The sequence below is a fragment of the Canis lupus genome, chromosome 23, assembly GCF_048164855.1.
Source record: "Canis lupus baileyi chromosome 23, mCanLup2.hap1, whole genome shotgun sequence".
Taxonomy (NCBI): Eukaryota; Metazoa; Chordata; class Mammalia; order Carnivora; family Canidae; genus Canis; species Canis lupus.
In genome coordinates this window covers 52,096,278-52,118,317 of record NC_132860.1, presented here as the reverse complement: position 1 = coordinate 52,118,317, position 22,040 = coordinate 52,096,278, and the positions used below count along the sequence as shown (strand labels likewise).

Here is a 22,040-nt window from a genome sequence, read left to right as displayed (position 1 = left end):
CAAAATCATGGTGGCAGATCTTCGAAATAGTAAAAAAAAAAACCCATAACATCCATCTGCCCCCACAAATGACCCCGGACAGCAAATCAGTATTGGAGAAGCAGGAGAGAGCAGAACGCAGCACTTTCCTATTTCAAATGATGTCACAGAGACACAGGATAAAGCAGTGTGGTTCTCGGGCCCCCAGCTGGCTCTGTTGGTTAAGCATCCGACTCCTGACCTCACCTCCGGTCCTGATCTCAGGGGTCATGAGTTCTAGCCCTGGGCTGGGCCATGGATGAGGCATGGAGCCTATTTAGACAAACAGGACCCACGGTGGGTGGTCCCGGTATAAGCTGAATGAGCAAAACTGAGAGTCTAGAAGGAAATGTGCTCTGATACAAATGATTTTTTAACTTAATTTAATTTAAACCCAATTAATTAATGTATAGTGTATTATACTTTCAGAGGAAGAATTCAGGGATTCACCAGTTGGAGATAACAGCAGTGCTCATGACATCATGTGCCCTCCTTCATGCTGGTCCCCTGTTATCCCCAACCTCCAGCGGCCCTCAGTTTGTTTCCTATCATTAAGAGTCTGTATTTCCTGCATCTGTTTTTATCATATTTGTTTTTCCTTCCCTTTAAAGTTGTTATCTGCTTTGCTTCTTTAATTCCACCTATGAATGACACCACACGGTCATTCTCTTTCCCGACTGATTTATTTCACTTAACATGATTTCTCTAGTTCTATCCACATCATTGCAAATGGCAAGATTTCCTTCTCTTTGATAGCTGAGTACCATTCCTCTCTCTATGACCATCATCTATCTCCCGTCCTCTTTATCCATCATCTGCCCGAGGGCACCAAGGCTCCTCCCACAGTGTGGCTATTGTGGACCCGGCTGCAGTGGAAATTGGGGTGCAGGTGTCCCGAGTCTCACTGCATCTGTATCTTCGGAGTGAGCTCCAGGCCTTTCACCTGCTGGTCGCAGGGCGGCTCTATTTGTAACTTCCTGAGGAGCCTCCACACTGTCCAGGGCGGCTACACTAGCCCGCAGTCCCACCCACAGTGGAAGAGGGTTGAGTGAGTTTTGCAGGACGTGGTAAAAGTCTGGTCCACATTTCATTTCGTGTCCTGTGGCTACAATTCCTTATCTTTAAGTATTTCTGGGGAATCCGGGTGTTGGGCTCCATTTCAGTGAGATGTTTCCGAAGCTAACAGGCCACAGCTGGAACCTGGATGAGGCAGGTGTGGCCTGTGGAGCACCCGACTCTTCCTGCATGGCCTCCTGCAGCGCCTGAGCGTCCCGCAGGGGGCGCCCGACTCCAGGCCCCACCCAGGGGTGCGCATGTGCAGTAGGCCTCCTCTGCCTTCACTAACAGGAGCCTGCCTGTGCTGGGGAGGCCTAAGGAGGACATGGGGACGAGTCCACGGTGATGAATCCCAGCCTCCTCAGGACCCGCGGGAAGTCTCATGGGGAAATTGGGCCGCGTTCACGCTGACAGGAGCCCTGGTCTCCTCAGGACCAGCAGTGAGGTTCAGGAAGATGTGGGCCCGCATCACGCTGCCAGGAGGCCTGGGCCGCCTCAGGTCCTCGGGGAGGCTTCAGGAAATTGTGGGCCGGCATCTACGCTGACAGGAGCCCCTGAGCTGCTTCAGGACCCAGGGGGACACTCCAGGAATATGTGGCACCGCTTCCACTCTGGCAGGAGCTCCAGGCCCCCTCCGGACATAAGTTGAGGCTTCTGGAAGCTGGGTGCCGCATTCACAGTGACAGGACCCCCATCATCCTCAGCACCTGCACTTTGGCTTTGGGACGTATGGGGATGTGTCTATGCTGATAGGAGCCCTTCCTCAGGACTTGCGGTGAGTTTTCTGGGGGATGTGGGGCCATGCTCAGGCTGACAGGACCCCCCCGGCCTCCTAAGGACCTGCTGTGAGTTTTCCAGAGGATGTGAGGCATAGTCCACAGTCATAGGAGACCCAGCGTCCTCAGGACCTGCTGACTATGACTCAGGAACATGTGGGGCCACGTCCGCACTCACATGATCCTGGATTACTCAGGACCCCGTGGAGGACTCTGGAGGCGCCATTGGGGGCCACGTCCATATCAGAAGGGACTACTCACAAGCATAGGGTAAGTGAATGGGTAGAATAAATGGTAGGGTCAGGGGAGGGGAGGCAGTTGGTGGTTAGGCTTAGGTTAGATGTTAGGAGTTATGATTATGCTTATGGTTACGGATTAGAGGTTAGGTGAGGCATAAGTGTAAGGGTCAGTAGTTAAGAGTTAGGATGGGGGTTAGGGTTAGGGACAGGATTTAGAGTTAGGGTTAGGGTTTAGGCTCTAGGGATTAGGGCAGGAGGTTTGGAGTTGGGGTTAGGGTTATGGTTAGAGTTAGGGTTGAGCTTAGGTTTGCATTTAAGGTTAGGGTTTAGGGTGTGAGTTAGGGTTAGGGTTAAGGGTTAGGGGTTAGAGTTAAAGAAGGGCTAGGTTTAGGGTTAGGGCGAGGGTTAGGGTTAGGGTTAAGATAGGGATTAGGGCTAGGGTTAGGGTTAGTGTTTGGTTAGGGGTTACGTTTAGGTTCAGGTCAGGGTCAGGGTACGGATTTGGAAAAGGGTAAGAGATACAGTTAGGGAGTGGGTTAGGGGTTAGTTTTACGGTACGGGTTAGGGTACAGTTTGGGGTATGAGATAGGATTAGTATTAGAGTGTTAGGGTTAGGGTACTGGTTAAGGTTAGGAATAGGATTTGAGTATATTAAGTTAAGGTTAGGGTTAGAGGGTAGGCTTAGGTTTAGATTTAATTTAGGGGTCAGGCCTAAGGGTTTAGAATAGGTTTAGGAGTTAGGGTGAGGGTTGGCAGGAAGGTTTAGTGAATGTGTTTTGGTCTTGGGGTTTGTGTTTGGTTTTTGATTAGTGATGGATCTTGTTTAAGGTTTAGGTTAACATTAGGATTAAGTGTAGGGTTAGGGTTATGTCTGTGTATGGTTAGACTTTGGGTCTTGGCATGTGCCTCACTGGGACTCCTAGTATCTTGGGCAGTTTAGTTTTATGCACTCTATTTAGGTTTTGGGTTCAAAGATAGCCTGACTCCACCAAGTCAGTGGCCTCCCCAGAGAATCAAACTCCAGGCTTCTGCTGGGGTCAGAATAGACATGGCAGCCTTCTCCTGAGCTGAGCTAAGGAGGGGATTTGTGCCTCTAAATACTCTATTTGGATTTTCAGTTGCCTTTCTGATTTTATCTCTTGTGTGCACATGTTTCATCAATCCTACCAATTATTATTTTAAAGTTTTACTTGAATTCCTGTTTGTAAACACAGTATGATATGGTTTCAGATTTACCACATAGTGATTCAATCCTTGGATGCAACGCCTGGTACTGGTCACAGGTGCCCTCCAGTATCCCCATGCCCTGATTCCCCTTTCCCCCACCATCCTCTGGTGTTGATTAGTTTATTCTCTTTGGTTAGAGTGTGTATCTTGGTTTGCTTCTCTCATCCCCCCCTCTGCTCCTTTGCCAGTTTGTTTGGTTTTTTAAAATTCACATGTGAATGCCATTGTATGGTATTTGGTATCTGTCTTTCTCTGACTGACTGAGTTCATTTAGCATAAGTCCTTTCCACTTCTCCCACATCATTTTAAATGGCTTCATTTCATCCCTTCTGATGACCCAGTGATGTCACAGTGTGTATATTTAGCACATCGTCTCTGCCCATTCATCTGTTGATGGACATCTGGGCTGTATCCACAGATTGGCTTTTGTTGATAACACTGCTGCAAACACTGGGCTGCGTGTCCCTCTTCCAATCTACTAAACTACTTTTGTATCCTTGTGGTAAATACCTAGCTGTGCAATTTTTGAATCATAGGTTAGCTCTATTTTTAACTTCTTTTTATTTTATTTTTTTATGATAGTCACAGAGAGAGAGGCAGAGACACAGGCAGAGTGAGAAGCTGTCTCCATGCACCAAGAGTCCGAAGTACCATTCAAACCCAGCTGTCCAGGATTGCGCCATGGGCCAAAGGCAGCTGCCAATCTGCTGCACCACCCAGGGATCCCCTATTTTTAAAATTTCGAGGACCCTCCACACTGTTTTCCACAGTGGTTGTACATTTTCGCATGCCCACCAGGAGTGTAAGGGGGCTCTCCTTCTCCATAGCCTCACCAACACCTGTTGTTTCTTGTGCTGTTAATTTTAGCCAATCTGACGGCTGTCAGGTGACATCTCATTGTGGTATGCATTTCCCTGATGATGGGTGATGCTGAGTGTCTCTCCATGTGTCTGGTGGCCATCTGGAAGTCTTGTCAGAGACAAAGTCCATTCATCTCTTCTGCCCATCTGTAGTTGGATAATTTGTGTTTAGGATGCTGAGATTTATGTTTGCTTTATGTATTTTGCATACTAACTCTTTATTGGATGGGTTGTTTATAAATATCTCCTCTCATTTTGTATGTTGCCTTTTAGCTTTGGTTGTTTCCTTCACTTTGCAGAAGCTTTTACATTTGATGAAGTCCCAATAGTATTTTTGCTTTTGTTTCCCTCACGTCAGAGGCATATCTAGAAAGAAGATCCAATGGCCAATATCAAAGACGTTGCTGCCTATCTTTTCTTCTTTGTATATGGTTTCAGGTCTCACATTTAGGTCTTTCATCCATTTTGAATTTATTTTTTATATATATGGTGTAAGAAAGTGGTCCACTTTGATTCTTCTGCATGTGGCTGCCTGGTTTTCCCAACACTATTTGTTCTTTTCCTGGGGTCAGGGTTAGGGTTTGTTGAAGAGACTGTCTTTGTGCCATTGGATATTCCTTGCTGCCTTGTTGTCGATTAATGGATCACAGAGTTACAGGTTTGTATCTTGTTTCAGCTTTCCATTCTGTTCTGTTGATCTAAGCGTCTCCTGTTGGGAGATCCTTGATTGCTTATTCAATTTCTCTGCTGGTTATATGTCTGTTCAAGTTCCTTATTTCTTCCTTTTTCATTTTTGCTATGTTATATATTTCCAGAATTGATCTATTTCTTCCAGGTTCTATGTTGCTGGCATATAATTTTTCATAATGTTCTCTTATAATCGTTTCTATTTCTCTAGTGTTGGTTGTTATTTCTCTTTTCCCATTTGTGATTTTATTTGGGTCCTTTCTCACTTTTTATCTTGTTTCTTTTTTAAATATTTTATTTATGTATTCATGGGAGACACAGAAAGGCAGAGGTAAAGGCAGAGGGAAAATGAGCCTCCAGTGGGCCCTGATGTTGGACATGATTCCCCCGGACCCCGGGATCATGACCTGAGCCAAAGCAGATGCTCAACCCCTGATGCACCCAGGTACCTTGCTGATTCAATTCCTTTGCTCATTATGGGTCTGTTCACATTTTCTATTTCTTCCTATTTGAGTTCTGCTCGTTTGCACATTTCTAGGGATTTGTCCATTTCTTCCATGTCTTCCAGTTTGTTTGCGTATAATTTCATAGTATTCCCTTATAATTGTCTAATTTTGCTGGTGTTGATTGTGATCTCTCTTCTCTCATCTGTTATTTTATTTATTTAGGTGTTTTCTCTTTTCTCATTGATAAAGCTGGCTAGAGCTTGATCCATTTTATTAATTATTTTGAAGAACCAGCTCTTAGATTCGTTATTCCATTCTACTGTTTTGTTGTTTCTGTATTGTTTATTTCTGCTGTCATCTTTATTTTTTCCCTTCTTCTGTAGGCTTTAGGCTTTGTTTGCTATTTCTTTTCCAGCTCCTTTAGGTGTAGGGTTAGGTTGTGTATTGGAGACTTCTTGTTTCTTGAGGTAGTCCTGTATTGCTATGTACTTACCTCTTAGGACTGCCTTTGCTACATCCCAGAATTTTGGAAAAACATATTTTCATTTTCATTTGTTTTAAATTTCCTGTTTAATTTCCTGGTTGATCCATTCATTCTCTAGTAGGATGTTCATAATCTCCACGTATTTTTTGTCTGTCCAATTTTTTTTTCTTACTGTCGACTTCGAGTTTCATAGCATCGTGTTCCGAAAATGTACAGCATGTTATATCAACCTTCTTGTACCTGTTGTACCTGTTGAGGTCTGATTTGTGGGCCATGATATGATCTGTTCTGGGGAATGTCCCATGTGCACTTGAAAGGAATGTGTATTCTGCTTTAGAAAGAAATGTTCAGACTATATCTGTTGAGTCCCTGTGGTCCAGTGTGTCAAGGCTATTGTTCCCCTGTTGATTTTCTGCATAGACGATCGGTCCATTGCCATAAGTGGGTGTTAAAACCCCTGTCATTGTATTATTATCAGTGAGTTCCTGTATGTTTGTTGTTAATTCGTTTCTATATTTAGGTACTCCCATGTTGCAGCATAAATATTTAGTTGTTGGATCTTTTTTTTTTAATAAATTTATTTTGTATTGATGTTGAATTGACCAACATTCCGAATAACACCCAGTGCTCATCCCATCAAGTGTCCCCCTCAGTGCCCATCACCCATTCACCCACACTTCCGCCCTCCTCCCCTCCCAGCCCCCCTAGTTCGTTTCCCAGAGTTAGGAGTCTTTATGTTCTGTCTCCCTTTCTGATAATTCCTACACAATTCTTCTCCATTCCCTTATATTCCCTTTCAGCATTATTTATATTCACCAAATGAATGAGAACACACACTGTCCTACTCCGATTGACTTACTTCACTCAGTATAATACCTTCCAGTTCCATCCACATTGAAGCAAATGGTGGGTATCTGTCATTTCTAATGGCTGAGTAATATTCCATTGTATACATAAACCACATCTTCTGTATCCATTTATCTTTTGATGGACAGCGAGGCTCCTTCCACAGTTTGTCTATTGTGGACATTCCTAATATAAACATCAGGGTGCAGGTGTCCGGCATTTCATTGCATGTGAATCTTTGGGGTAAATCCCCAACAGTGCAATTTCTGGGTCGTTGTGCAGGTCTATTTTTTTCTCATTGAGGGACTGCCACAGAGTTTTCCAGAGTGGCTGCACCAGTTCACATTCCCACCAACAGTGGTTTCTATATTTAGATACTCCCATGTTGGCAGCATAAATATTTAGTTGTTTGATCTTGATAGAGAGTCTTTTTAATTATGAAATAATGCCCTTCTTCATCTCTTCTTACAGTATTTGTTCTTTCTTTTTTGAAATTTAAATTATTTATTCATGAGAGATACACAGAGAAGCAGAGGAAGGAACATAGCAGAGTGAGAGGCAGGCTCCCCAAAGGGAGGCTGATGTGGGACTCGATCCTGGGATCCCAGGATCACACCCTGAGCCAAAGGCAGATGCTCAACCACTGAGCCACCAGGTGTCCCCCAGGGTTTGGTTTCAAATCTCGTTTGTCTGATATAAGTATGGGTCCTCCATCTTTCTTTTGATATCTATTAGCATCATAAATGATTTTCTGTCCCCTGACTTTCAATCTGTTGGTGTCTATAGGTCTAAGGTGAGCCTCTAGTAGGCAGCGTACAGATGGATGTTGTTTTTTAATAATAATGTTATTTATGATAGTGTGTGTGTGTGTGTGTGTGAGAGAGAGAGAGAGAGAGAGAGGCTGAAAATTAGGCAGAGAGAGAAACAGGGTCCCCACCAGGAGCCCAATATGGGACTCGATCCCAGACTCCAGGATCACACCCTGAGTCAAAGGCAGAGGGTCAAACCCTGAGCCACCCAGGCATCCCAGATCCTGCTTTTTAAGCCACTCTGATACCCTATATCTTTTGATTGAAGCATTTAGTCTATCAGCATTCAGAGTGATTATTCAAAGATATGAACTTTGTGCATTTGTGTTACCGGAAGAGTTGGTGTTTCTGGTGACGTTCTCTGGGCCTTTCTCGTCTTTGTTGCTTTTTGTCTCTTTTTCCCCCACTAGAAGAGTCCGTCTTAAAATTCCTTACTGGACTGGTTAAGTGGTCCTGAACTCCTTTATATGTTGCCTGTCTGGGAAAATCTTTATCTCTCTTTCCCTCCTGAATGACACACTTGCTGAAGAAAGAATTCATACAAATTAGACTCCAATAAAAAGAAATTTAAAAACAAAAAAAAAAATTCTTGCTAATATGATTGAGGAAAATGGCATTTAGGAGGAAAACCAGAAGCAGAAAGAGAGGAGGACAGATTTCACCCTCCGTAGTCTTCATAGGGACCTGATGTCCTTTCCTAGGAGTGCCCCCCATCTGGAGGATGCTTCCTGCCCCTCTGCCCTCCTTGTTGGAACACAAGCAGGCACATCTACGTGCCTCCAGCACCTCTGCAGTCATGGCTTATAGCGTTTTCCATGTATCCTATTGGGGACCACGACTTAGTGTATGTAACCATCTGGCTGTGTTTGACAACATTGGGGGGATTCTGACTTTTGTTGGTTTTGAGGTGCATGTGTGTCTATCACATGCAGCTATCCCATGCAGCTATCGGATCCTCTGTCTGGGTCACCCAAAACCCCAAAATGGAAAAAAAAAAAAACCAAAATGTTTGTCAGAATATCATTTCTGATGCTGGTGCTTGGCGGCTAGATGAGCTCTCCTGGTTACGCCGGGGCTAACTCGTGCAGGAACTTTCAGCTGGAGGGTCAGCTGAGCTGGAAGTTCTGGCTCGGCCACATTCCCATGTCCGGCAGTGGGTCAGGCCTTCCCTGAAAGGCACGTGGGGACATCAGCTGTGTTTGCCTGGCGGTGGCCCTGCAGGGGCTGGTTGGGGCCTAGGTGGTGCCCCCTCCTCCTCTCTGGGGGTCTCTCTACGCCCCGTTCACAGAGTTCTGGGAGACACAAAAATGGGCTGGCTGTGCATTTTTGCACCACATCACTTTATTGACTTTCTACAGCAAACGGGCTCAGAGCCGTGGGTGCGTGCCTTCCCCTGGAGAAGGAGACCTTTCTGTCCTTTAAGTGGGAGCAAGAATCACATGGGGTGGGTGGGCTGGTGCTGGAGTCCCCCACCTGGGAGCATGTGTGGACTCTGGGTGGGGGCATGTGTCCTGAGGTTTCAGCCTGAGTGACGGTTCTGAGGACAGCAGAGCTGACCTGGACCTGTAGCTCATGGGCTCCTGCTCTGGGTCCCCGCAGGGCAGCTGGACCCCGGCCTCGGGCCCTCTAGGGTCCCAGCACCTGGAGGAGCCTGCCTTATGGTGTGGGTGCGGGTGTGGCCCACCGGCTTACCCCTCCACTCCTCACACTGGTGTGTCCTGGGATCCCCAGGGCTGCCCTAGATAAGCGACCTGTATCTGTGTGACATGTCCAGGGCCCAGTAAGCCACATCCAGCTTTGAGAGGGCTCACTGAGCCCGGCGCCAGAATCCAGGGTTGTCGAGGGCCATGGGGGCCTGATTCCATTAGTCTTTGAGTTGGGACTGGTGTGGGCTCAAATCAACCCAGCGCCCACAGAGCCTGGGCCCAAGTCAGCCCAGGTCCCTCTGGGTTAGGGCCTGGTGTCCTGTGCAGGGTGTCCCACCATCCAGGAGGGACAGAGGGTGGAGGCAGGCACAGTGTGTCCTCTGCACCACTCTCCTGCACACACACTGTCCAGGGCTCGCTGCCTTCCCTCCTCCCTGCCACCCCTGGTACTCAATGAGACACCCAGGCTTCTGATGGGAGCAGGGTATCCAGAGAACCCCGGGGAGTCTGAGCATGTCCCACAGGGTGCAGCTGCACTGGGTCCTTGCTCAGGGCCGATGGTGTGGAGGCATGGGTATGATGGTGGTGGGGCGTGGGGGATGGTGTAGGGGGGATGGTGTTTGAGTATAGTGCGGGTGGGGATTGTGTGAGGCTGTGTGTGTGTGAGGGGGATGGTGTAGGGTCTATGCCATGGGGGATGATGATGTTAGGGGATGGTGTGGGTCTGGGGAATGGGAGGATGGTGTGGGGGGCCGGCGGACACAGGGAATCCTCTTTCTCTAAGATGCACACTGAGACGTCCACAGATAAAGGCGACCCCAGTCTGGGGTATGCTGTGACACCTGCCCCTGGGGCCCCGTGTGGTGAGTACAGGGCCCTGGCTGGACCAGGGGCATTATCTGGGGGTCATCATACAATGTATGTTTACAAATTTCAAATTGTCTCAAATTTAATGCATAGAATTTAGAAATATATGAAGTCCTGAGGGTGGGTATCACCCTGACCCGTCCGACCCTCATCAGATCAATGTGTGTCTTCCTCCAGTCACGGCCATGCACCCTGCCCCCAGGTCCCCTTACTGGCCCGACGGCCCCCACCCCAGCCCCCTGCTTTTCAGGGGGCTGTCCCTCACCCTTTTGGGGTTCAGCTAACATGGCAATCCCTGGAGGCCCAGTCCTAGTGACCTCCTCATCCCTGAGACCCCGAGGGTGGGGGCACAGTGTTCATCCCCAACAACCTACTATGCAGCCGTGTGTTGTTGGCTGCTGTTCTTCTCCCAGGCTCTGAAGCCCCATGTTCCCTACCCAGAAGCCCCCGGTCCTCCTGGGTCCCAATCCCCCTGGCCCCTCAGCTTCACCCTAACCCATAGTAGTCCCAAAACATGACGTGACTGCTGAATATCCTGTTGACGTCCAGGTCCCCCAGCGTGATGTCCCTAGAGTAGACCAGGGCCTCCTCCTTCATTTTCTGTGGGAAAACGGGGGAGGAGGAGCTGGCGTCAGGGACACAGACCCTAACCTGTCTGTCCTGGGCAGGGAGCCCTGGGGCCACCATGGAGTGGGTACTGCCAAAACCTCCTTCCTTCCTCTGGGAGGCCAGGGACGGTGAGAGTGCCCACCGTGCCCATGGGATATGTGTGACGGCCTGTGCCAAGCTGTTGTAGGGAGGGAGGTGACTGAGTGTCACTCTGGGTGGGAGGGGATAGCGGTTCAACCAAGGTGGGAGGGGACATGGGGGTGTTGTGACCAAGATTGCGAATCCAAGAAACCACTAAGGAGCTGACACCAATGCAAACACACAAGGGTTGATTTCCAAACTCGAGCTTGTGTCCAAGTACACCCAACACTGCGGAGCAGGGACTTGGACCCCGAGGTGGGTTTTAGCTTAGTTTTAAGGGCTTGTCTCGGGGTCCTCCAGAAGGGCTGGAGCAATTCCTCAAGTTCTGTTTACATTTTGTTATGGGGCCTTCAAGGGTATTGAACTCTGCTCTCATTCTAATAGGCGCTTCCAGCCCTTGGCATGGGCTCAGTTTCATTCTATTGTGGGGCTTTCTAGGACATTAAGCTGTAAACTTTTGTTTGTTTGTTTGTTTTTTTCCTGTAACTGAAGTAATGTAAATTTCAGCTCTTCTTCACAGGGACCTGGGATGGCTGGTCTTGTTCGAACACTGAACTTAAAGTAGAAAGGCCTTCATTTTCTCGGCCTCCTTGCATCCAGTCCCATCCTAGCTAGCTCTTTCCCCTTCCCTGGAGCTCCTAAGAGAGCAATTGCAAATGACCTCAGCTTGGCAGCCTGTGTTGGGAGACAGGCCCAAGGATTTGGGATCAGGAAGACCTGGGGCATGGGCGTCCCAGCTGTGCAGTGGGATTCGATGCTGCAGACTCTTATTCCCTAAGTCTATCTTGACAACTGACTTTGTACATAGAAAAGCTGTCCTTTATCTTTAAAAGATGAGGAGCGAGTCAAAGTTATTTTTCTCTGCCCATCTAATTGCTCAGATTCCAATCTGAGACGTATTTCCTGTTACTAAGAATAATTTACTATCCGTAGTACTATGGTTAAAATATTCTGACACAAGTAATTCAGAGGGATGAGGGTTTCTCATCTCTTTATTCACAGCTCAGTCACTCATCAAGAAATGAGTCAATTTTCAAAATAAATCTTGTTTATTAGGAAAAAAACAAAGATTTATAGGGAATTGAGGGAATTTATAGGGAAATTGAGAAGATAGTACAGAGCATTCGCATGCATTGGCACTCAATTTCTCCAATTATTGATATCTTATATTAGTACGGTACAAATATGAGCTAATGAATCAATATTAAAATATTCGCATTAACCAAAGACCATACTTTATTCAGATTTCCTTAGCTTTTGCTAAGTTACCATCCCTCATATCACATTCCATTTGTCCTCCTGTTTTCTTAGGCTCCTCTGGATTGTAACAGTCTTTCAGCCTTTCCTTGTTGTTGTTGAACTGGAACACTTTGAGAAGTAGAGTATTTTGTAAAATTTCCCTCAGTTGGGACATGTCTGTTGTTTATCTCATGACTGAACTGTTTTTGTGGATTATATACAGAGATATACTGCCATTTTCATTATATCATATAAAGGATAGATACTATCAACATGATTTATCAGTCTTGGTATCGATCTGATCATCTTGCTGAGGTAGTGTTTGTCAGCTTTCTCCATAGTAAAGTGATTCTTTTATTATTATTATTATTATTATTATTATTATATTATCATTATTATTTTAGGTTTTTCATAATATATTTTGCAGAAGGAAGTTACTATGTGTTTTCCACACATAAGAGTGGGAAGCTATGCTCATGAACTTGAGTGTGGTATGTCTCCACGAATTGTTTGAAATTCTTCTACATGGGTGATTTCTCTTCCTTCTGAGTTTGTTTGTTTCTTTTTCAAAGATGTTATTTATTTATATGAGAGAGAGAGAGAGAGGAGAAAAAGCATGAGCAAGAGGGGCAGAGGGAGAGGGAGAAGCAGGTTCCCTGCTAAACAGGGAGCCTGCCTTGGGACCTGGATCATGATCTGAGCCTAATGCAGAAGCTTAACTGACTGAGCCACCCAGGTGCCACTCCTTTCTTTCTTTCTTTTTCTTTCTTTCTTTCTTTCTTTCTTTCTTTCTTTCTTTCTTTCTTTCTTTCTTCTTTCTTTCTTTCTTTCTTTCTTTCTTTCTTTCTTTCATCTTTCTTTCTTTCTTTCATTCTTTCTATTTCTTTCTTCTTTATTTATTTCTTTCTTTTATTTTAATAATAATTTTATTTTTATTGGTGTTCAATTTGCCAGCATACAGAATAACACCCAGTGCTCATCCCGTCAAGTGCCCCCCTCAGTGCCCATCACACATTCACCCCCACCACCCGCCCTCCTCCCCTTCCATCACCCCTAATTCATTTCCCTGAGTTAGGAGTCTTTTTTTTAAATTTTATTTATGATAGTCACACACACAGAGAGAGAGAAAGAGAGGCAGAGACATAGGCAGAGGGAGAAGCAGGCTCCATGCATCGGCAACCCGATGTGGGATTCGATCCCGGGTCTCCAGGATCGCACCCTGGGCCAAAGGCAGGCACTAAACCGCTGCACCACCCAGGGATCCCCTGAGTTAGTAGTCTTTATGTTCTGTCTCCCTTTCTGATATTCCCACACATTTCTTCTCCGTTCCCTTATATTCCCTTTCACTATTATCTATATTCCCCAAATGAATGAGAACATACAATGTTTGTCCTTCTCTGATTGACTTACTTCACTCAGCATAATACCTTCCAGTTCCATTCACGTTGAAGCAAATGGTGGGTATTTGTCATTTTTAATGGCTGAGCAAGGCCCATCTGTTCTCTCTCTTCATCTTCTGAGTCTCCTAAGATATGAATGTTATTTTTTAATAAGTGGCTGACTTCCCTACGTCTGTCTCTGTGGTCCATAACCTTTCTTGTTTTTATGGCTTCCACGTGGGACTGCATCTCAGTTATAGCATTTTTAACGTTGGCCTGACTAGATTTTAGTTGTTTTACTTCTACAGTAAGGGATTCTCTAGTTTTCTTCTGTGCTCTTTATCCAGCCCAGCTGCTATCTTTATAATCATTGTTTTAAAATGTAGTTAGACATCATATATGTGTATTGATGGACTTCCTGGCTGTGAGTACTATCTCATGTTATTTTATAGAGGTGAATTTCTCCATTTCATTACCTTTTCCAGAAAAGAGAGAGGGAAGAAAAAGAAAAACCAAGGAAAACAATAACAACTGCTCTCCAAAAAAAAACACCAGATTATTTTGGCCTGCATTTCAAAAGATTCTAAACCCCAAATATGAAACACAATTAAAGTACCATGAATGTAAAATTAAGAAATATATAAGGTAAAAAAAAGAAAGAAAGAAATATATAAGGTACATACATAAAATTAAAATAAGTCAATTAACAAAAAAATCAAGGAAAATAAATGACAATAAAGCACAAAGTACAAAGGAAGCTATATCCTACTTTCCAGGCAGAGCTGAATCTATGCATCCTCTGTGGTCCGACAAATTGGTGGCAGTGAGTGGTCTGTGCAGGGTCTGGGGATGGGCTCTGGCGCTGATTATCAGGTGCACATCTGTGTGGTAGATGCACCTGCGGGGTCAGAGGTGGGGTGGGCATCAGCACCTCTGGCCTCCAGTGAGCGGCACAGTGCTGCTCCTTGAGACCCCCCCTGATTGGCCGGATGCGGGTGGGGTCTCTGGGTCCTCTGGCTCTGGGGCTGAGCATCCTGCCCCCCAGTCTGCATGGGCCTCCACAGAAGAGCTCCCAAGCCCCTGGGTCTCCGCCGATTCTCTCAGAACCCTGCATTTACTCTACCTGCGTCTGAGCTTCTTTTGGCTTTGTTTTTTTTATCTCAGAGTGTTGTGCCCAAGATTGTGAATCCGAGAAACCACCGAGAAGCCGACACTGATGCAAACACATGAGGGTTTATTTACAAGCTAGAGCTTGTGTGCAAGTATACCGGACAGAGTGGAGCAGGGACTTGGACCCCGAGGTGGGTTTTAGCTTAGTATTAAGGGCTGGCTAAAGGGACCTCCAGAAGGGGTGGAGCAATTCCTCAAGTTCTGTTTACATTTTGATATGGGACATTCAAGGGCATTGAGCTCTGTTCTCATTCTAATAGAGGCTTCCTGTCCTTGGCCTTGACTCAGTTTTGTTTCTATTGTGGGGCTTTCTAGGACATTAAGCTGTAAACTTTTGCTTTTTCCGGTAACTGAAGTAATGTTAATTTCAGCTGTTCTTCACAGGGACCTGGGATGGCTGGACTTGTGCTAACACTGAATTTAAATTGGAATGGCCTTAATTTTCTAGGCCTCCATGCTTCCAGTAACATCCTATCTAGCTCCTTCCCCCTTCCCCAGAGCTCCTAAGAGAGCAATTGCAAATGACCTCAGCGTGGCAGCCTGTGTTGGGGGACAGGCCCAGGGATTTCGAATCAGGAAGACCTGGGGCACGGGCTTCCCAGATGTGCAGGGGGATTCGATGCTGCAGACTCTTATTCCCTAAGGCTATCTTGACAATAGACTTTGTACATAAAAAAGCTCTCCTTTGTCTTTAAAAGATGAAGAGCGAGTCAAAGCATTTTTTCTCTGCCCATCTGGTTGCTCAGATTCCAATCTGAGACATATTTCCTGTTAATAAGGATAATTTACTATCCGTGGTACTATGGTCAAAATATTCTGACACAAGTAATTCAGAGGGATGAGGGTTTCTCATCTCTTTCTTCACAGCTCAGTCACTCATCAGGAAATGCATCTTTATCGATTTGGAAAGAACTGAGAGACATTATTACCAATGGTCCTATTATTTATGTGAAGGATCCTTCCCTGAGATTCTTCCCCTGTTTCAACTGACACTGAAACACTTTGAACTCTTTGGAAGTCAAATGTCAAGGAAATAAATGTTATGCATTGCTAATTTTAAATGCACTTGCAATATGGTGTCTATTATACTAGAAGTATTTTTATCTGATTTTTGCTATTTATTATCCTTTCCTGCTTTTCAGGTTGAGGAGGCATTATACGTGTTCTTAAGTGTTTTTCTTTCCTTTGATCTAAAATTCTTAATTGTTTCCATCAAAGGAACTCTTTAAGAATAAGGAAAAAGTTAATTCAACGATTCTTAAAATGTCTTCACACTTGGAGCCTGGTTCATTTAAGTCAATTTTCAAAATAAATCTTATTTATTAGGAAAAAAACAAAGATTTATAGGGAAACTGAGAAGATAGTACAGAGCATTCGCATGCACTTGCACTCAATTTCTCCAATTATTGATATCTTATATCAGTACGGTACAAATATGAGCTAATGAATCAATATTAAAAAATTAGCATTAAACAAAGACAAAAAAAAAACAAAGACCATAGTTTATTCAGATTTCCTTAGTTTTTGCTAAGTTACCAATCCTCAAATCACATTCCATTTGTCCTCTTTCCTTAGGCTCATCTGGATTGTGACAGTCTTTCAGCCTTTTCTTGTTGTTGAACTGGAACACTTTGACAAGTAGAGTATTTTGTAAAATTTCCCTCAGTTGGGACATGTCTGTTGTTTATCTCATGACTGAACTGTTTTTGTGGATTATATACAGAGATATACTGCCATTTTCATTATATCATATAAAGGATAGATACTATCAACATGATTTATCAGTCTTGGTATCGATCTGATCATCTTGCTGAAGTAGTGTTTGTCAGCTTTCTCAGTAGTAAACTGATCTTTATTATTATTATTAATTATTATTATTATATTATCATTATTATTTTAAGGTTTTCATATTATATTTTGTAGATGGAAGTTACTATGTGTATTCCACACTTAAGAGTGGGAAGCTATGCTCATGAACTTGAGGGTGGAATGTCTTCACAAATTGTTTGAAATTATTCTACATGGGCAATTTCTCTTCCTTGTGGATTTGTTTGTTTGTTTCTTTTTCAAAGATGTTATTTATTTGAGAGAGAGAGTAGAGATAAAGCATGAGTGAGAGGGGAAGAGGGAGAGGGAGAAGCAGGTTCTCTGTTGAACAGGGAGCCTGTCTTGGGACCTGGATCATGATCTGAGCCTAAGGCAGAAGCTTAACTGACAGAGCCACACAGGTGCCACTCTTCCTTCCTTCCTTCCTTCCTTCCTTCCTTCCTTCCTTCCTTCCTTCCTTCCTTCTTTCTTTCTTTCTTTTTCTTTCTTTCTTTTCTTTCTTTTCAATACAGCAACATCTGAGGAATTCTTCCCTCAGATGGGAGCTACATACTAACTTCCAAACCTGAGAACCTACCTGAAAGCTCACTCTCGGGAACTTCCCTCTCGGAGTTGTGTCTCCAGGTGCAGTAAACCGGTATTCATGGAACATCCTGAATTACAATGCTGCCACGTTCTCATGCCCATCAGAACGCAGTTAGTAGAAAGCTGGCCTCCAGGCATGCCTCCTTTGAAAGCTGAGCTCAGGGCAGGAGCCTCCCACATCCTGCCTGCCCGTAGTCGTAGCTGCTAACATCCTTATATTAGGTGTTCGGAGAGGTTGGAGAAATGCAGTGGAAGTGTCAGGACTGTACTCATATGTATCTGAGTTCAATAGAGCGATTTCCAATATCCATGTTCAATTAGAGTGTAGCTCCTGTATACCTCGTCTCGATTAGTGTCTAGCAGACATTGGCCTGCAAAGCAAACACACTTCTGCGAGTTCAACTTATGGCCTGTACCTCCCCCATCTTGACTGCCTGTATGTTCCACGTCCACAGCATTTCGTTGTATCCGGGACAGTAGCGGAGTGAAAACCACGTGTCTCCCTTGTCAATTTTGTGCGTAGAAGACAGCTGCCATCAAGGCATGCACGCTCCTTTGGATTGAGCTTATGGCTTGTATTTCCACATGCTGACGGCCTGTATGCTTCACTTCCAAAGGATTTCGTCCAATACGGGACGCAAGTTTTGCGAGAGGCAAGTGTCTCTTAGTTCCATCCAGCGACTTCTGAGGAATTCCTCCCTCAGAGTGGTGCTACATACTAACTTCCAAACCTGAGTACCTAGCTGAAAGCTCTCTCTCTGCGGAATTTCCTTCTGCGAGATGAGCTTACACGCAGTCCTTCCCAGTTCCACACTGCCTGCAGATGCAGTTATGAACATCCTCACTAGACTGGTTTTCAGAAGCTCATGGGACACAAGGGCCAGCTGTAGGCTTCAAGGTTGTGTCTCCAGGTGCAGTAAAGCGGTATTCATTGTAAGCATACCTCCTTACAATGCTGTCACGTTCTCATGGCCATCAGAACGAGCTAGTAGAAAGCTGGCTTCTAGGCATGCTTACTTTTGAGAGCTAAGCTCAGGTCAGGACCCTCCCTCATCCTTCAGCCTATAGAGGTAACTGCTAATATGCTTATGTTAGGTGCTGGGAGAGGGCGGCGAAATGCTTGTGGAAGTGTCAGGCCTGTACTCACGATTATCTGAGTTGAATACAGCGATTTCACACGGGCTTCTTCAAAGAGTGTAGCCAGTTTCTAACTCCCATGTACAACTGGGTAGCAGACATCTGCCTCCCAGGCGTACACACTTTTGAGAGTTGAGCTTATGGCCTGTATTTCTCACATCCTGCCTGCAGGTACCCTTCGCTGCAAACAGGCCTAGGCTCGAGGCGTGACGGAATTGTTGTGAGAGGTAAGTGGAAAGTCCTGGCACACAAGACTAGTGCCTCCCAGCTCAATCCAGCGATTCCCAGTAATTCCTGTCTTAGACAGGTGCTACATACTAAGTTCCATACGACAGAAGCTAGCTGAACCCCGAGTCCAAAAGCATCTCTCTTCCAAGAGTTGAGTTCACACCCAGTCCCTCACAGTTCCACACTGCCTGCAGAATGAGTTTTGAACATCTTCACCTGAGACGTTTGTCAGAAGCTTATGAGACGCAAGTGGAATAATGCTGGCCTGGAAGGTATCTCCAGGTGCAGGAGAGTGGTATTCTTCGAACCTCCTGTGTTAGAAGACTGCTATGGTCTCACGGCCATTAGAACGAAGCTAGTGGAAAACTGGCTTCTACCCTTGCTCACTTGTGAGATCTGAGCTCAGGGCAGGACCCTCCCGAATCCTGGCTGCCCATAGTCATAGCTGCTAACATCCTTAAGTGAGGTGCTGGGAGTTTTGGAGAAATGCCAGTGGAAGTGTAAGGACTCTACTCACGTGTATCTGAGTTCAATACAGGGATTGCCAATGTCCTTGTTCAATTAGAGTGTAGCTCGGGTATACCTCGCCTCGATAAGTGTCTAGCAGACATCGGCCTGCAAAGCGTACACACTTCTGAGAGTTGAGCTTATGGCCTGTACCTCCCCGATCCTGACTGCATGGACGTTCCACTTCCACAGCATTTGGTGTATGCAGGAGAGGAGCGGAGTGAGAACCAAGTGTCTGCCTTGTCAATTTCGCGCCTAGCAGACAGCTGCCTCCCAGGCATGCACACTCCTTTGGATTGAGCTTAGGACTTGAACCTCCCACAGGTTGACCGCCTGTACGCTATGCTTCTAAAGGATTTCGTTCGATACGGGATGCAAGTTTTGTGAGAGGCAAGTGTCTCTTAGCTCCATCCAGCGAATTCTGAGGAATTCCTCCCTCAGATGGGATCTCCATATTAACTTTGAAACCTGAGTACCTGGCTGAAAGCTCTCTCTCTGGGGAACTTCCCTTTCAGAGATGAGCTGACACGCGGTCCTTCCCAGTTCCACACTGCCTGCAGATGCAGTTACGAAAATCCCCACTAAACATGTTTGTCCGAAGCTCATGGGATGCAAGGGCCAGCTGCAGGCTTCAATGGTTGTGTCTCCAGGTGCAGTAGAGCAGTATTCATGGAACGTCCTGCCTTACAATGCTGCTACGTTCTCACGGCCATCCGAACGAGCTAGTAAAAAGCTGGCTTCTAGGCATGCTTCCTTCTGAGAGCTGAGCTCATGGAAGGACCCTCCCACATCCTGCCTGCCCATACACGTACCTGCTAATATGCTTATGTTAGGTGCTGGGAGAGGTCGGTGAAATGCATGTGGAAGTTTCAGACCCGTACTCCCGATTATCTGAATTGAATACAGCGATTTCAAACGGCCTTCTTCAAAGAGTGTAGCTAGTTTCTAACTCCCATGAATGAGTGGGTAGCAGACATCTGCTTCCCAGGCGTACACACTTTTGAGAGTTGAGCTTATGGCCTGTATTTCCCACATCCTGCCTGCAGGTACACTTCACTGCTAAAAGGCCTAGGCTCGATGCATGACTGAAGTGTTGTGAGAGGTAAGTGGAAAGTCCTGGCACACAAGACTAGTGCCTCCAAGCTCAATCCAGCGACTTCCTAGTAATTCCTGTCTTAGACAGGTGCTACATACTAATTTCCATACTTGAGAAGCTAGCTGAACCCCGAGTCCAAAAGAGTCTCTCTTCTGAGAGTTGAGCTCACACCCAGTCCCTCACAGTTCCCACTGCCTGCAGAATGAGTTTTGATCATCTTCACCAGAGCCGTTTGTCAGAAGCTTGTGAGACGCAAGTGGAATAATGCAGGCTTGGAAGGTGTCTCCAGGTGCAGGAGAGTGGTAATCTTGGAACCTCCTGAATTAGAATACTGCTACATTCTCACTGCCATAAGAACGCAGCTAGTTGAAAGCTGACTTCTAGACATGCTTCTTTGTACGAGCTGAGGTCAGGGCAGGACCGTCCTGCATCCTGACTTCCTGTAGACATAAGTCCTAGCATCTTTATGTTAGGTGCTGGAAGAGGTTGTGTGAAAAGCATGTGGAAGTGACAGGCCTGACTCACATATATCTGAGTTAAATGCAGTGATTTCCAACGTCCTTATTTAATTAGAGTGTACCTCGGTTCTACCTCCCATCAATAAGTGTCTAGCAGACATCTGCCTGTAAAGCATACACACTTCTGAGAGTTGAAATTATGCCCTGTACCTCCCACATGCTGACTGCAGGTACACTTCGCTCCTATCAGGCCTAGGCTTGAATCGTGACAGAAGGGTTGTGAGAGGTTAGTGCAAGGTGCCGGCCCACGCGCCTAGTGTTTCCAAGCCCAATCCAGAGATATGTGAGGAGCTGCACTCTACGATTGGTGCTACATAGTAAGTCCCATACATGAGAAGCTAGTGGAACGCAGTGTCCAAAGGGTACTTTCTTCTGAGACTTGAGCTCATCTCCAGTCCCTCACAGTTCCACATGGCCTTCAGATGAAATTTCGAACCTCTTCACTAGACGTGTTGGTCAGAAGCTCATAGGACAAAAGGAGGTAGCTGCAGGCTTCAATGTTTGTGTCTCTAGGTGCAGTAGAGTGGTATACATGGAACCTCTTGACTTACAATGTAGCTACATTCTCACGGCCATATGAACGCAGCTAGTGGAAAGGTGCATTTGAGGCATGCTGCTGAGGATCAGAGTCACCCATTCCAGGTAATGCCCAGGTGGGGCCAGAGTCATCTGGTACAGAAGAGGCCAAAGTGTGGACAAGAGTTACCGGGTCCAGGTGAGGCCAACCTGCAGGCCATGCAGAGGAACCATGTCCCGATGATGCCCAGATATGGACCAGAGTTACCAGGTCCAGGTGAGGCCAGCCTGTAGGCCATGCAGTGGAACCATGTCCCGATGATGCCCAGGTAGGGACCAGAGTCACCAGGTCCAGATGAGGCCCAGATGGGGAGCATATTCACTAGGTCCAGGTGAGGCCCAGTTGAGGACCAGAGTCACCAGGTCTGGTTGAGGCCTAGAGGGGTACCAGAATCACCTGGTCCAGGTGACATCCAGATGGGGACCAGAGTCACCAGGTCAGGGTGAGGCCCAGAGAGTTTCCAGAGTCATCATGTCCAGGTGAGGCTCAGGTGTGGAACAGAGGAACCATGTCATAATGGTCCACAGGTGAGGACCAGAGTCACCAGATCTGGGTGAGACCCAGTTAGGATCAGAGTCACCAGTTCCAGGTGAGGCCAAGAAGGAGTCCACAGCAATCAGGTCCAGGTGGGGAACAAAGTCACCAGGACTGGGTGAGGCCCAGATGGGGACCAGATTCACCAGGTCCAGGTGAGGCCCACGTGGGGACCTGTGTCACCAGGTATGGGTGAGGCCCAGGTGGCAACCCCACTCACCAGGTCCAGGTGAGGCCAACCTGCAGGCCAGAGTCACCAGATCCAGGTGAGGCCCTGGTGGGGACTGGAGTGACCAGGTAAATGTGTCTACAAGAACACCACAGTCACCAGGTCCAGGTGTGGGTCATGTGGGAACGAGAGTCACCAGGTCCTGGTGAGACCCAGGTGGGGACCACAGTCACTAGGTCCAGATTGAGGCCTAGGTGGGGGGCCCAAGTCATCAGGGCCAGTTGAGGCCAAAGTGTGGAGCAAAGTTATCAGGTCCAGGTGAGTCCCAGGTGGGAACCAGTCACCTCGTCCAGGTGAGGCCCA

The 22,040-nt window shown here is 46.2% G+C and overlaps 1 long non-coding RNA gene across 1 annotated transcript; it reads left to right on the top strand.

The window, feature by feature from the left end:
• Nucleotides 1-1,407: 1,407 nt before the first annotated feature.
• LOC140615230 (uncharacterized) lies at nt 1,408-19,694 on the top strand. Its single transcript, XR_012016022.1, has 6 exons — nt 1,408-1,849; nt 14,494-14,630; nt 16,075-16,137; nt 17,367-17,564; nt 18,220-18,275; nt 18,976-19,694. It is a non-coding gene; the product is annotated as an uncharacterized lncRNA (long non-coding RNA).
• Nucleotides 19,695-22,040: the final 2,346 nt, after the last annotated feature.